At 42.7% G+C, this 14,875-nt stretch overlaps 1 protein-coding gene across 1 annotated transcript in view; it reads right to left on the bottom strand.

The window, feature by feature from the left end:
* lrrc75a (leucine rich repeat containing 75A) overlaps window positions 1-14,875 on the bottom strand; it is a 97,522-nt gene that overhangs the window by 66,561 nt on the left and 16,086 nt on the right. The window lies entirely within an intron of this gene.

Below are 14,875 nucleotides of genomic sequence, written 5' to 3'. Positions count from 1 at the left end.
CAGCTCACGGTCTGTGGACTTCTGCCAATTGGATTAAGACCAATCCATTAATTTTATATGGTCTAGTCCTGCAGAGTTGCCCAGGAAGTATCGGAGTGGGCAGAGGATCAGGTACAGTTCCATGTCGAAGTCTAAATATAGGTATTGGTTGTGTTCATGTCAAGTGCAACAATTTAGAATCCCTGCAGTTAAAACTGGGCTGAAGGACTATACAGAAATTTGCTGTTAACTGTCAGATTGTAGATTTGTTCACCTGGTTTATGGTTAATATCTATTTAAAGGTCCTACATTACACATTGACTCTTGTGAGATTTTAGCCAAGTTAGATGTGCTTCAAGCACTGGATGATCACTCTTGCGCATGCGCAGGTCGAGATTTAATAACAACAAATTCACCTATGACCTTCCGGTGACCGACATGAGGCTATATAGTCATGTGACTCCGGAAGCACAGTCCCTTTTTTCTTCTCCCGCTTAGGTTGAGTGTGTTGTGGCTACTTGCGAATACTGCTTGATACCACAATTGTTTTCTCCATTTGGTGACAGCTTACTGCTCAGAGTCCTGTGACTTGTGATTTGAGTGCAGTGTATCACAGTCGGGGTAGCGAGTGCGACTCGCCCCTCAGTGGCTGCGTAAGCTGCGTGTGGTGGAGTGCCTCATCTGGAGAGGTGGTTCCCTGACACCGGTGAGGTGCACGTTTCACAAGGACCGTATGGTAAGTAGTTTCTGCATTTTTTGTTGGAAGCGACACTGGGTCGGTGGAGCTGGTTTGTGTTTGCTGCTGTGTTCGGTTCAGCTCGACTTTTGCGTTGACTATTGGCAAGGCAAGGCAAGTTTATTTGTATAGCACAATTCGTACACAAGGTAATTCAAAGTGCTTTACAGAATAAGAAAGACAATAAAATCACACAAATCAAAACATAAATAATCACAAATAATCATCATAAAATTAACATTAAAAGAGAAGAGTGCAGAATAAAAACCTTTCAGTCGTATGCACAGCTAAACAGAACTGTTTTGAGCCTGGATTTAAACATTGTCAAAGTAGAGGCCTGTCTCAAATCTTCAGGAAGACTGTTCCAGGTTTTAGCTGCATAAAACGCTGATTCCTCATGTTTAGTCCTGACTCTTGGCACCAGCAGGAGGCCTGTCCATGAAGTCCTCAAATTGCGAGATGGTTCATATGGCACTAACATGTCGGAAATGTACTTTGGACCTAGGCCAGGGAGAGACTTATACACAAGCAGAGCTGCTTTAAAGTCTATTCTTTGAGCTACAGGAAGCCAGTGCAGAGACCTGAGTACAGAAGTGATGTGCTCGTACTTCCTGGTTCTAGTCAGGACCCGAGCAGCAGCGTTCTGGATGTACTGCAGCTGTGTTAAGGCTTGTTTGGAGAGGCCAGTGCGCAGGACGTTAAGTAGTCTAACCTACTGGAGACAAATGCATGGATAAGTCTCTCTAAGTCTGGCTTTGACAGTATACCTTTGATTTTTGCAATATTTTTTGGGTGGTAAAAAGATGCAGATGTTATTGATTTGATGTGGCTGTTAAAGTTCAAGTCTGAGTCCATTGTTACCCCTAGATTTCTAGCCTGACTTGAAGGTCTTAGAGAGAGAGACTGGAGGTGACTGCTGACACTTTCTCTATGTTTCTGTGGGCCAAAGATGATGACTTCAGTCTTGTCTGAGTTTAGCAGAAGAAAGCAGTGGCAGAGTGAATCCACTGGTCCATATTCATCTGCTGCTAGTGAAACATAGATCTCAGTGTCATCTGCATAGTTGATAGTTGTGGTAAGACACATTATTGCTGCGTATTAACTGGCCTAACGGCAGCATGTAGAGATTGAACAGCAGGGGTCCCAGGATTGACCCCTGGGGCACCCCACAGGTCAGGGACATTTTATCTGATATACATTTTCCAATTTCAACAAAGTACTCCCTGTTTTCTAAATAGGACTTGAACCAGTTTAGTGCTGTACTGGAGATGCCCACCCAGTCCCCTAGTCTCTGTAGGAGGATCCCTGATCCACAGTGTCAAAGGCAGCACTCAGATCTAACAGGATCAAGACTGAGACTTTGCCTGCATCAGTGTTCAGGCGGATGTCATTTGTCACCTTGATAAGAGCAGTCTCAGTGCTGTGGTGGGATCTAAAACCTGATTGGAACACATCAAAGGAGTTGTTCATTTCGAGGAAGTTAATAAGCTGTTGGTAAACAACTTTTTCGAGGACTTTGCCTAAAAACGGCAGATTTGAGACTGGTCGATAATTGTTCAATATTGTGGCATCAAGACTGCTCTTCTTTAGGAGAGGCTTGATAACTTTTCAAAGTGCTTGGGAATGTTCCAGTTTGAAGTGACATATTAACTATGTGAGTGAGTGGTGACAGCAAACTGTTGAGCACAGACTTTAGAAATTTAGTGGGTAACACATCGAGGCAGCAGGTAGATGAACTCAGACTGGTGACAATCTCTTGGACAGTTTTGTCAGTTACAGGTGCAAAGTGAGTCAGCTCTAAGTGTCTAGGTCGGTGCAGGGTTGTTATTTGCATTGTGGAATTTATGGCATTTTTAATGCCCTGAACCTTGTCATTAAAAAATACTACAAACTCATTGCACTTAGATGTGGAAATTAGTTCTAATGGCAGTGGAGCTGCGGGGTTTGTTAATCTGTTTACCATTGCAAACAGGACATGAGAGTTGTTACTACAACTTCCAATAATGTCAGAAAAATACCTTTGCCTTGTTCTACATAAACTGTGGTTGTACATGTGCATCTTTTCCACAGGTTGGGGTGCAACATGGCAAGGTCGTGTGATACAAGGGACATGGACCTCGAGTCTGATCGAAGAACACATAAATGTGCTGGAGTTAATGGCTGTGGACTTGGCACTGCACCATTTTCTGACGAACTTGCAAGGCAGGCATGTACTTGTACGTTCAGACAACAGGTCGATGGTTTACCATATAAATCACATGGGAGGGACCAGATCAGTGAATCTCACACAGAGAACACAGCAGCTTCTCATGTGGGCATCCGTCCATTTTGCCAGCCTATCTCCCGGGGACGCTGAATCAGGTGGCAGATTTCCTCTCTCGCCAGACTCTCTTGCACCATCTGGAGGGTCTTCGGCAGGGCCAAAGTGGATCTGTTCGCTTCACAGAAAGCGATCCATTGCCCTCTCTGGTTCTCTCTGAGGGACAACACCAGCCCGCTGGGTCAGGATGCATTGGCTCACGACTGGCCTCACGTTCTCCTCTACGCCTTTCCTCCTTTTCCCCTGATTTATCAAACACTCCTGAGGGTTCTGCAGGAGGGACACAAGCTTCTGCTGGTTGCCCCATTCTGGCCAGCGAGGATCTGGTTCTCACTTCTGCACAGACTCTGTTGCAGCTCTCCAATGCGCCTCCCCGCCAGGACGGACCTCTTGTCCCAGCTGGGGGGACAAATACTGCATCCCCATCCCAACCGCCTTCAGCTCTGGGTGTGGCCTCTGAGGCCTGGTGTTGCATTCTCAGAGTATGCTGGAGGAATAGGACATATGATCTGTAATGCCTGGGCACCATCGACACGGTGGCTGTACACAAACAGGTGGAAACTGTTTGAGGAATGGTGCAAGGGACATGGACAAGATGCAGTGCGCTGTTCAGTCTCTGCTATCTTGGCGTTTTTGTAGGAACTTTTGGATCGTGGTCTGTAGCCTTCGATATTAAAGGTATATGTGGCTGCAATATCTTGCTGGCACAGTGGTGTGAATGGTGGCACTGTGGGCAGTGACAAGAACGTTTTCCGTTTCTTGAAAGGTGCTAGACGGCTTCACCCACCTACACGACCAGTGGCTCCTTCATGGGATCTTTCACTGGTCCTGGAGACTCTGCGAGCTCATCCATTCGAGCCTATTGCCCAGGCAGACATTAAGTGGTTGTCGTTTAAGACGGCATTTCTCCTCGACATGGCTTCGGGTAAGCGTGTGGGTGTGGGCGTAACTCTCTGGCCTAATGTCTCTTTCCTCCCTAAGGTGTTATCTTCTGCTGATAATGCCCAACCGCTCCAGTTGGCGAGGTTTGGCACGGAATTCACCACAGAACCTTTATGCCCTGTTCGCTCATTGGAGGCTTATATACAGGTTACGGCAGGTATAAGACAGTCGGAAAGTCTGTTTGTGTGTTATGCTGGCCCACGTAAGGGTAGGGCTCTCTCTACACAGTGTCTCTCTCGGTGGGTTGTAGAGACCATTAAACATGCTTATACCTCGCAGGGGCGGCTGATGCCTGAGGGCATGAGATGCCATTCAACCAGGGGCCTTTCTACCTCCTGGGCTGCTATGCATGGGATTCCCCTAAATGTGATCTGTGCTGCGGCCTCTTGCACCTCACTCTGCACGTTTGCCAGATTTTACCGTGTGAATGTCGCGGTCCCCCATTCTCTGGATGAAGTGTTACGCAAGCATCATGCTTCATTATGAGGAGGTAGGTTACGTGTCATGGTCTATGGATTCCTCGTGACCATGTTGTTACAAGTCATCCAGTGCTTGAAGCACCGCCTCTGGTGGTCAGAAGGAATGAAATAGAACAAAAGTTACGTATGTAACTACGGTTCTATGAATCCCGGATGACCGCCAGAGGTCTCTGTCCCTCGGAATCCTCGTGCCCTCGCGAGAAGGTTAAGGGACTGTGCTTCCGGAGTCACGTGACTATATAGCCTCACGTGGGTCACCGGAAGGTCATAGGTGAATTTGTTGTTATTAAATCTCGACCTGCGCATGAGCAAGAGTGATCATCCAGTGCTTGAAGCACCGCCTCTGGCGGTCATCCAGGATTCATAGAACCGTAGTTACATACATAACTTTCGTTTTCACCACCACCAGTATGCTGCCACTGCTCTGTACTTGTATCTTTCTCCAATGTTATTTTTTTAAAATCAATGATACGAATAGGATTCTGCAGTGTTTTGCCAAATTTCCCATAGAAATATTATTATCTATAATGCAATGTCTATCACAACCATTAACACAGTTTATGACCGAGTTCTCAGTCTACTCTCTCCATCCTCTGTCACTGTCCACCACAGGAAAATTGCTCTCATTGTAGTTCAGCTCAATTATGTTTTTTTATACTCTCCATTGATGAGACCACCATAGATATTTAGAGCTCTTTTATTGGTCTAGAAATATCTGCGTCAATTCCCCAGAATGCATCATGCTTTGGGACAATTTTAAAAAAAGCAGGCAATGGGTCAGTCTTGTCCATTAACGCTAATTATAACTTAATGCTGATTCGATTTTTATATTGCAGCAATCATAAATTCTTAGCTGACCTTTTCATATTTGGATCATTTGAGATTTTAACATGTTTTGTAAGGCCAAGTAAAATTGTATTCACAGTCTAGTCATGCGGACCTTTTCCTTTGAATGTTGTAAATGTTCCAAAATTAGATCAATGTCATGGTTTAAAGTTAAGGTATTTGTTATTTTTGGTAATAGTTAAAATTTAGGTTAAGGTTAGGCAAGTACTGTATGTAAGTATGTTATTTGTAAGTATGGATAACACACTTTTTAATGGACTGAGCCCCATGTCTGGAGTAGGGTTGTCAAAAATATATAAAATCAGATAAGAATCAATGCTAAAACTACTATCAAAACTAGATATTCTTTTGAACAGGTATTGATACTAAAAAAGTCACATTCACAGGACAGAAATTTTTTCCTTTCCTGAATAGCTTTAGAATGATCTTGAGCTGTATCAGAAAAATTATAAGACTACATAGACTATTATGTGCCCAGAAACCACTATGGACAATTGAGCGATTACACAGGTATAAGGCCACACAATAATATAAAAGAAAGTACTATTGTTTAATGTTAAAAATCAGTTTCCTTTGTCGGTGGTTCCCAAACTTTTTTGTCTTGCGTACCCCCAAAGCATTGTATAACACTCTTGACTATACCCTATATTGTGTAACAGTGTTTTAGTTTTTTCATTAAAGGTAATAACAGCTATTCTATTTTCTTATATTTGTGTGAAAATTATCCACAGAAACATTATAAAGCATTTAAAATATATTACTAAGAACATTTTAGATTAAAATAATTTTAAATTCCATTTTTCTTTTAATTTTGAAACCATTTGCATACCATCAACGGACTTCGTAATCCTGGTTGGGAAACACTGGTCTAAATTTTTTAGTATCTTAGTGGTATTGGGATCAGTGTTGGGTATTGAGTCTATTCCTTAGTATCAAAATCAAGGTTGAAATATTAGTTTTATGACAAAACTACTTTGGAGGCTTGACCAGTCTACATTTTAACAAGACCATTTAATTTAGCCTTTTACTATTGCTTTTGTCATTTGACTAAAATAAATAAGTTTTAGTTTTAAGCTAAAGAAGTAGGGGATGCTGTCAAGCTGAAGGAGTCCTATCGAGCCTTGTTGGCTCATGGAACTCCTGAGGCAGCCGATGAGTACAGGCGGGCAAGGCAAAACCTCGGGGTTGGGAGGAGTTCGGGGAGGCCATGGAGGAGGACTATCAGACGGCCTCAAAGAAATTCTGGCAAACCGTCCGACGCCTCAGGAGAGGGAAGCTGTGCTTCACCAACACTGTTTACAGTGCGGGTAGAGAGCTGCTGACCTTGACTGGGGATGTTGTTGGGCGGTGGAAGGAATACTTTGAGGATCTCCTCAATCCCCCTGTCATGTCTTCCGAGGAAGAAGCAGAGACTGGGGACCCGGAGGCGGACTCGACCATCACCCTGGCTGAAGTCACCGAGGTGTTTGGCAAGCTCCTTGGTGGCAAGGCTCCGGGGGTGGACAAGCTCCGTCTACTCCCTCAAGTCTCTGGATGTTGTGGGACTGTCTTGGCTGACACGTCTCTGCTCCATTGCGTGGCGGTCGGGGACAGTACCACTGGATTGGCAGACCGGGGTGGTGGTCCCTCTGTATAAGAAGGGGGACCGGAGGGTGTGTTCAAATTACAGGGGAATCACACACCTCAGCCTTCCCGGTAAGGTCTACTCCAAGGTATTGGAGAGGATAATCCAACCGATAGTCGAACCTTGGATCCAGGAGGAGCAGTGTGGTTTTCATCCCGGTCGTGAAACACTGGACCAGCTCTATACTCTCCATCGGGTCCTCGAGGGTTCATGGGAGTTTGCAAACCAGTACACATGTGTTTTGTGGACCTGGAGAAGGCATTCGACCGTGTCCCTCGTGGTGTCCTTTGGGGGGTGCTCCGGGAATATGGGGTTCGAGGCTCTTTGCTAAGGGCTGTCCAGTCCCTGTATGACCGGAGCAGGAGTGTTCGCATTGTAGGCAGTAAGTCGGACCTGTTCCCAGCGCATGTTGCGCATGTATTTGTATTTATTCAGTGTGTTTATGTTGCACTTTTTCACTGTATCAAGTTCCTAGTTTGTGAACTGTGTTCACAGACTATGGCAATAAAAGTCTTCTGATTCTGATTCTGATGTTGGATTCCGCCAGGGCTGCCCTTTGTCACCAATTCTGTTCATTATATTTATGGACAGAATTTCTACGCGCAGCCAGGGGCCAAAGGGGGTCTGGTTCGGGATCTCATCTCTGCTGTTTGCAGATGATGTTGTCCTGATGCCTTCTTCGAGCCAGGACCTGCAGCAGGCACTGGGGCGGTTCGCAGCTGAGTGTGAAGCGGCTGGGATGAGAATCAGCTCCTCCAAATCTGAGGCCATGGTTCTCAATTGGAAAAAGGTGGTTTGCTCTCTCTCCGGGTGGGTGGAGAGCGTTTGCCTCAAGTAGAGGAGTTCAAGTATCTCGGGGTCTTGTTCACGAGTGAGGGAAGGATGGAGCGTGAGATTTACAGGCGGATCGGTGCAACGTCTGCAGCTATGCGGTCGCTATATTGGTCCGTTAATGACCGAAAGGACAACATCACGGATACAAGCGGTCGAAATGGGTTTCCTCCGTAGGGTGGCTGGGTGCACCCTTAGAGATAGGGTGAGGAGCTCAGTCACACGGGAGGAGCTCGCAGTAGAGCCACTGCTCCTACATGTCGAGAGGAGCTAACTGAGGTGGCTCAGGCATCTGCTCAGTATGCCTCCTGAACGCCTCCACAGGGAGGTGTTCTGGGCATGCTGATGATGCTGAGTTTCTTATGGTCTCGTTTGGAGCTCTGGGGTTAAAAAGTGGAATCTTGTCTCTAACCATTCCTTTCATTTTCATTGTTTAACTTTTATTATTTGACGAAAATATCAACAGTTTTACTCAACAATGTGTCGTAATTTTAGTCATACTTTTAGTTACTATGGTTACATTTTTAATAAGTATTAGTCACTGATGAAAACTATGACAATATTTTAGTCTATGAAATAAACACTAGTCTCTAGACTATAAGAGACAGTGCCTATGCTGGTCTTTATTAATCAAATCCATGCAGTTTTTTTTCTGTTGCTAAAGACATCTGTTGTTTTTTCCATTGCCATGGTTTTCCTTTGTATTTTAATAAAGCACGTTGATGTTTGTTCAGCTTTATCATTACATGCATGTAATTTCAGATATCACACCTCTATCTCCGACACGCCAGAGATTCACACAAAGCCATGCAAGCCTTAACAGGATTCAATAGTGAAAGGCCACAGTATGTTCAGCATCTGTTTCTTCAGCCAATAGGTTTAAAATTAGGATGGGACCATGTGTGGAATGTAAATATACTCTATAATCTATGAATGTCTGGGGATGAAAGTAGCAGCAGCTAAATCTAGTACAAATAATCTTTTATTTTGATTAATGAATTTGTACATGTTCCCTGACAAATAAATAATAAATAAAAAAAATGTAATACATGTTTCCATATAGGCCTAGATGTTATGGCTTTGCCTGGAACGATCCACAGTATTGCAATGTTATTTTTCTTATATTTGAAATTTAAGATAATTTTGCTATCCTTTTTCTGTTCATGGCACATATGAAGTAATCCCTTGTCAAGATCAGTAGACCCTTATCTCAGCTCATAAGCCATTTATTCAAACTCTAAGGCATTATGGAAAATCAAATTTATGTTTTATTTATCCATCCATCCATTTTCTTCTGCTTATCCGGGCTTGGGTCACGAGGGCCTCCCAGATTTCCCTAACCCCAGACCCTTCCCCCGGCTCCTCCGGCGGGACCCCAATGCATTCCCAGGCCAGCCGAGAGACACAATCCCTCCAGCATGTCCTGGGTATTCCCCAGGGCCTTCTCCTAGAGGGACAGGCCTGGAACATCTCCCTAGAGAGGCATCCGGGAGTTATCTGGGATGCCCGAACCACGCCAGCTGGCTCCTACCGACGTGGAGGAGCAGCGGCCCTACTCTAAGCTCCTCCCGTGTGACTGAGCTCCTCACTCTTTCTTTAAGGGAGTGCCCATCCACCCTGTGGAGGAAAGTCACTTAGACCACTTTCACCACTTCGCGAGCTTTTGAGTTTTTAAATTTAAATTAAATTTTATCTTATTTTATTCATGTTTCATTGTATTTATTTTTATTCTGATGCAACTGTAAATGTTTTATAATCCTTATGTTGACAGGGCAGTATTGAAAAAGAAAGCAAGAAGACTCTCAACTGGTTATCCTTGTATAAATAAAGGTAAAAAAAAAAAAAAAAGACATCCACTGACACATGTTGGATTGCATCTTAAACTCTATATGCTATGTTTGGTTTAATTTTAGTCTCATCTCTCTAAAACCAGGCAGAGACAGAGAGGAGACAGGTATGAGTCACAGAGGTCTCCATGTGGCCCTTTGTCTGCAGAGGGAGAGGCAGCGCAATAATGACGACAGCTTTGAATGAGCCACTTTAATCAGCTGCTGTTTCCATAGAGGAGCAGAGCAGGATTCAACAGATGTGGGGCTCAAATGGACAAGACAACTACAGGGAATTATACTGGCTGGAGGCTTAGTATATTTATGCATGTGTCCATAATATATAAATTATGCATTCATCTATGGCATAAATCTCTTGAAAAACATGCATTCTTACTGTTAGCAGAGTTGCCTCTCCACAGATCTGACCTGCTTGTCTCCATAGAGATAGGTAAAAATCTCTAGGACTCAATGCCATTCTAGACATCAAAATGGCAAAAAATACAGTTTGTGTTATTTCAGGAATAACGTCTCTATGGAGACAAACAGGTAGTGAAACCTCGACCAGAAAAAATACATAGTGTGCCTTTAAATTTAAACCCCAAACAGATAAAATCAAAGAAAAATACAAATTGTTTTAATATATATTTTTACAGGAGATTTTACCAAATAAAAAACAAAGCATTCTAATTAGTCAAACAAAATAATACTGAAGAAAGAGAGGCAATAGCTGAGAGTGAAAGTGGTCCCTAATGAAATATACATGACAAGGACTAAATCAAAATGCACAATCCTCTTCCTCTGAGACTGTACACACAAAGTAAACACAATGTACACACAAAGTACACACAAACAACACACAAACATAAACATGGAAATAGCCTGTTCTCTCTGCTCATTATAAACTGCCCACACTCCTTAGACCCACATCAAAGCCCTGCTCCAGAGTCTGAGCCCAGCTGAAACTCTGAGGACCAAGGCTAGTTCAGATCCTGTCCAAGTATGGACCTCAACAGACCTGTCCACTTTGAAATAAAATACATCTGGAAGTAATAATTTAACTATTAAGAGTTTAAACACACAATGGATGTTAACCAGATGTGTGGTGACTAAGGTCCACAACACAAGTCCTAGAAACATTGAAAACCTAAAATTCAGCTAAATTTCTTTCTGATTTTGCAGTTTATAAAGCTTCAGAAATAAAGCATACATTTAATGATGTGTCTTTAAGATCATCAGTAACAAAAAAGCTGATTATCCCCCTAGCAAGATTTAAAACATTTTATTATTTTTTACATTAAAGTCTATGGGAAAGATGAATGGAAAATGTTCGTCCAGAGTCTTCTTAGTGGCCGATCACTGCTGGCTCCATAACTTTCTGAGCATCCTACAGTCTATCCTTATTCCTGGCACAGTTTAGCCCAGCATATTCTAACCCAGATATCATCTTGGTCCAATTTGTATGGTTCTGGTTTAGTCAAGATTTTGTCCAGATTTAGTCTATAATTGATCCTGGTCTAGTCCTGGTCTAGTCCTGGTCTAGTCCTGGTCTAGTCCTGGTCTAGTCCTGGTCTAGTCCAGGTCTAGTCCAGGTCTAGTCCTGGTCTAGTCCTGGTCTAGTCCTGGTCTAGTCCAGGTCTAGTCCAGGTCTAGTCCAGGTCTAGTCCAGGGCTAGTCCTGGTCTAGTCCAGGTTTAGTCCCGGTCTAGCCTTGGTCTAGCCCTGGTCTAGTCCAGGTCTAGTCCAGGTCTATTTTCAGGTCTATTCCAGGTCTATTTCATGTCTATTCCAGGTCTATTTCAGGTCTATTCCAGGTCTAGTCCTGGTAAAAGAGAAAATTACAGCAGTCTCTGAGGATCTATTGGTGACCTTTAGTAAAGATCATGTGTCTGTGATATGGAACTTTTATCATTCAATTAAGGCTCCAGTGATCCAATACATCCAGGCCTAAAGAAAGCTTAGAATCGCTCATGTCATGACGTGTACACAGGACATATAAAGACATCATCGAAAGAGCTCAGTACAAAGAGCGCGCAAATAGATTGAATTGCTTTGTTATGAACTGAATTATTCCTATAATATTAACTCACGTAGTTTACTTCCCGTACGTCATTTGACAGGTAGTGAAACCCTATTGGAAGAAAGTGCCTTGTTTTTTTGTATTTTTTCACAATACTACAATATTATTTCACAATTGTTGTTGTTCATTTCTGTTACATGCAAAATATGCAAAGAAACTGGTTATTTCAAAAAACACATCACCAGTAATATTTCAACACATCAGGGGACATGCAAGTGTCTTGTCCAAGTACACAACATACTAGGGATAAACCGATTCCAACTTTTTCATTTCTGATACTTATTTCAATGTTATAGCTTTAAGTTCCATTTTTGTTCCATTTCAAAGCAGACAGTATAAACAAATAATTTATAAAGGTGTTTTCAGTCTTAATTCTTTGAAATATGACTAATTTAAAGGCTTTATCAAGGCATTTTGAAAGGAAAAAGTCAAATGTCAACAATTCTGCAACAAATACAACACCGTGAAATGAATATCTTGACAGTATTATACCATAAGATCTGCACACCATTACATCCCTTGTACAGACACAGGATTGTGTCTCATCAGTAGCTCTTTCTCTTCTTTAGTTTAATGGTCTTTATGGATTTCACCTTTTGAAACGACTTGAACCTGAAAGAGTCTGATTAGGCCAGTGACTGAGCTTAACAGCTACACTCGCAACATGAGCCCATGGATCAGCACCCTGCTAGCATCTGAGGAAATAGTGAAGATAATAGTGAAGGTGTTTATAAGCGTTTTGCACAACTTTCAGAGACCAGAGCAGAGTATTGCCACTATGCCAATGCCGCACTAGCGCTATTTCCTGGTTACATTACTACAAATAGTAGTAGTAGTGGTAGTAGAAGAAATAAAGTTCTATTATTATTATTATTATTATTATTATTATTATTATTATTAAGTGTTATTGTAGCAGTAGCAGTATAATAAACGGTCGCAGTAAAGAAATTTTTTTGTCAGATTTGGAATTAATTGGTTCAGATTCCTAGCCCCTGTTTTTTTCTTAAACCATATTTCTCAATGATTAAAATGCGTACTTCACTGTCTTCAAATGAGTTAAAATGGAGTGGACCATGCTTTGGACAAATGAGGGATTACATCAACACGTAATGATAGCACTGAAGAATCAGTCCCTTAATTTGAGTACTTCTTTACTTTATCTTATGTCAATCATCCCTTTTGTGAGGTCAATTCTGCCAAGAGACAGAATACAGTAATCTGATGTGTCGGTGTCACTGAACTGAGAGATGTGATTGAAGTGGAGGCTGATGGCTGCAATGCAATGTCAATTTGGTGTTGTCTTAACAAAAATAGACCCTTGAAGTTCCCACATACGAATCATAAGGTTCAGACCTTGGTCCTGGTTTGAACCTGACTTATTTAGTCCATTCTAGTCCTTGTTTAGTCCTGGTGCAATCCAGATTTCTTTCCATGTTTAGTCCTAGTTTAGGACTAGGATCAATTTGCCAAATATTGATATTTGTTTGAAGGTTCTATATTACACAAAATTGACTCTTGTGAGTGACTCTTTAAGCCATGTTATAATATTATATAATATATAATATGTTACCTCATGCCTGGTGTATAAAAGACTATACAAAGACCATCCATTTACTTCTGTTATATTACTGGTTTAGTTCAGTTGTTGTTCCTTATTCCTTGTTATCCCTTATTGCACCACTAGAGTGCACACCAATGCACCACGGACACTCAAATGATTATTTTACATGGTTGCACAACCTTACGTGCTTAGGCTGTCTCAGACTGACTTAATGTCTGAATTATAGTGTGCTTCCCTTAGATATAACCACACACACACTCTCTCACATACACGCCCACACCCCAAGTAAGGACATTAAAGGAACGTTCTACCCATACCTGCTTGTGGACTCCCTCATTCTTCAGTCTCACCTGAACATACTTCATTGCTGACCTCACCAAACACCCTGCAGTAATTGCTAGCCCACATTCAAGCTATTGCATATTAAAGTCCTCATTAGACCTGGAGTCGTGTTTTGTTTCATCCATACGTTTGAGTAATCCTGTTTTATTAGTTTTCATTTCCAAAGCTCAAAATGCTCTGTTCCACCTTGTGATGTCATGTAGTGGTAGTTTTCAATTTAACAGCTACCTTTTACCTTTTGTTCAATAGAGATTGACAATCCCATGCCTGAAATTATCCAAATGATTCTAATGAAGGTGTATAGAGTTTAAAAATACAGTGGAGTGTTTCCTATTACCACATGACATCACAAGATGAAAGAGAGTGTTTTCAATTTCAGAGAAGAACTCAGACAAAATATGAGGGTTTGTGTGTTAAATGAAACAAAACACAACTCCAGGGATGTTTGTGATGAGGAAACATTATAACATAGATAGAAAAGAGTGTGGAAAATAGGGGCCCTTAAAATGTGTTTTTTATACATACATACAAAAATCTTCTTCTCACCCTCCGCGGGTGGTCTCTCATCCCCTCTCTTTTCCATGCTCAGGACCTCTACCAGAGGCCTGGGAGCTTGCGGGTTCTGCGCAGTACCTTTGCTGTTCCTAGTACTGCACTTTTCCGAACTGAGATGTCTGATGTTTTTCCTGGGATCTGCTGTAGTCACTCCTCCAGTTTGGGGGTCATTGCCCCGAGTGCTCTGATGACCACGGGCACCACTGATACCTTCACCTTCCAGGCCTTCTCCAGCTCTTCTTTGAGCCCTGGTATTTCTCTAGTTTCTCATGTTCCTTTTTCCTGATGTTCCCATCACTTGGTACTGCGATAACCACCACAACGGCTTTGCTCCACCACAATGTCCAGTTGGTTCACCATCACCATTCTGTCAGTCTGTATCTGGAAGTCCCACAGGATCTTGGCTCGGCCATTGTTCACTACCTTTGGAGGTGTTTCCCACCTTGATCTTGGGGCTTCCAGTCCGTACTCTGCACAGATGTTTCTGTACACTATGCCCGCCACTTGGTTATGCTGTTCCATGTATGCTTTCCCTGCCAGCATCTTACACCCTGCAGTTATGTGCTGGATTGTCTCAGGGGCCTCTTTGCACAGACTACACCTTGGGTCTTGTCTGGTGAGGTAGACCTGGGCCTCTGTCGCTCTGGTGCTCAAGGCCTGGTCCTGTGCAGCCAGGATGAGTGCCTCTGTGCTGTCCTTCAGACCAGCTCTCTCAAGCCATTGGTAGGATTTCTTGATATCAGCCACTTCAGTTA

The sequence above is a fragment of the Periophthalmus magnuspinnatus genome, chromosome 13 (genome assembly GCF_009829125.3).
Source record: "Periophthalmus magnuspinnatus isolate fPerMag1 chromosome 13, fPerMag1.2.pri, whole genome shotgun sequence".
Taxonomy (NCBI): Eukaryota; Metazoa; Chordata; class Actinopteri; order Gobiiformes; family Gobiidae; genus Periophthalmus; species Periophthalmus magnuspinnatus.
Note: the sequence above shows the minus strand (reverse complement) of the source record. Positions and strands in the feature narration are given on the sequence as shown.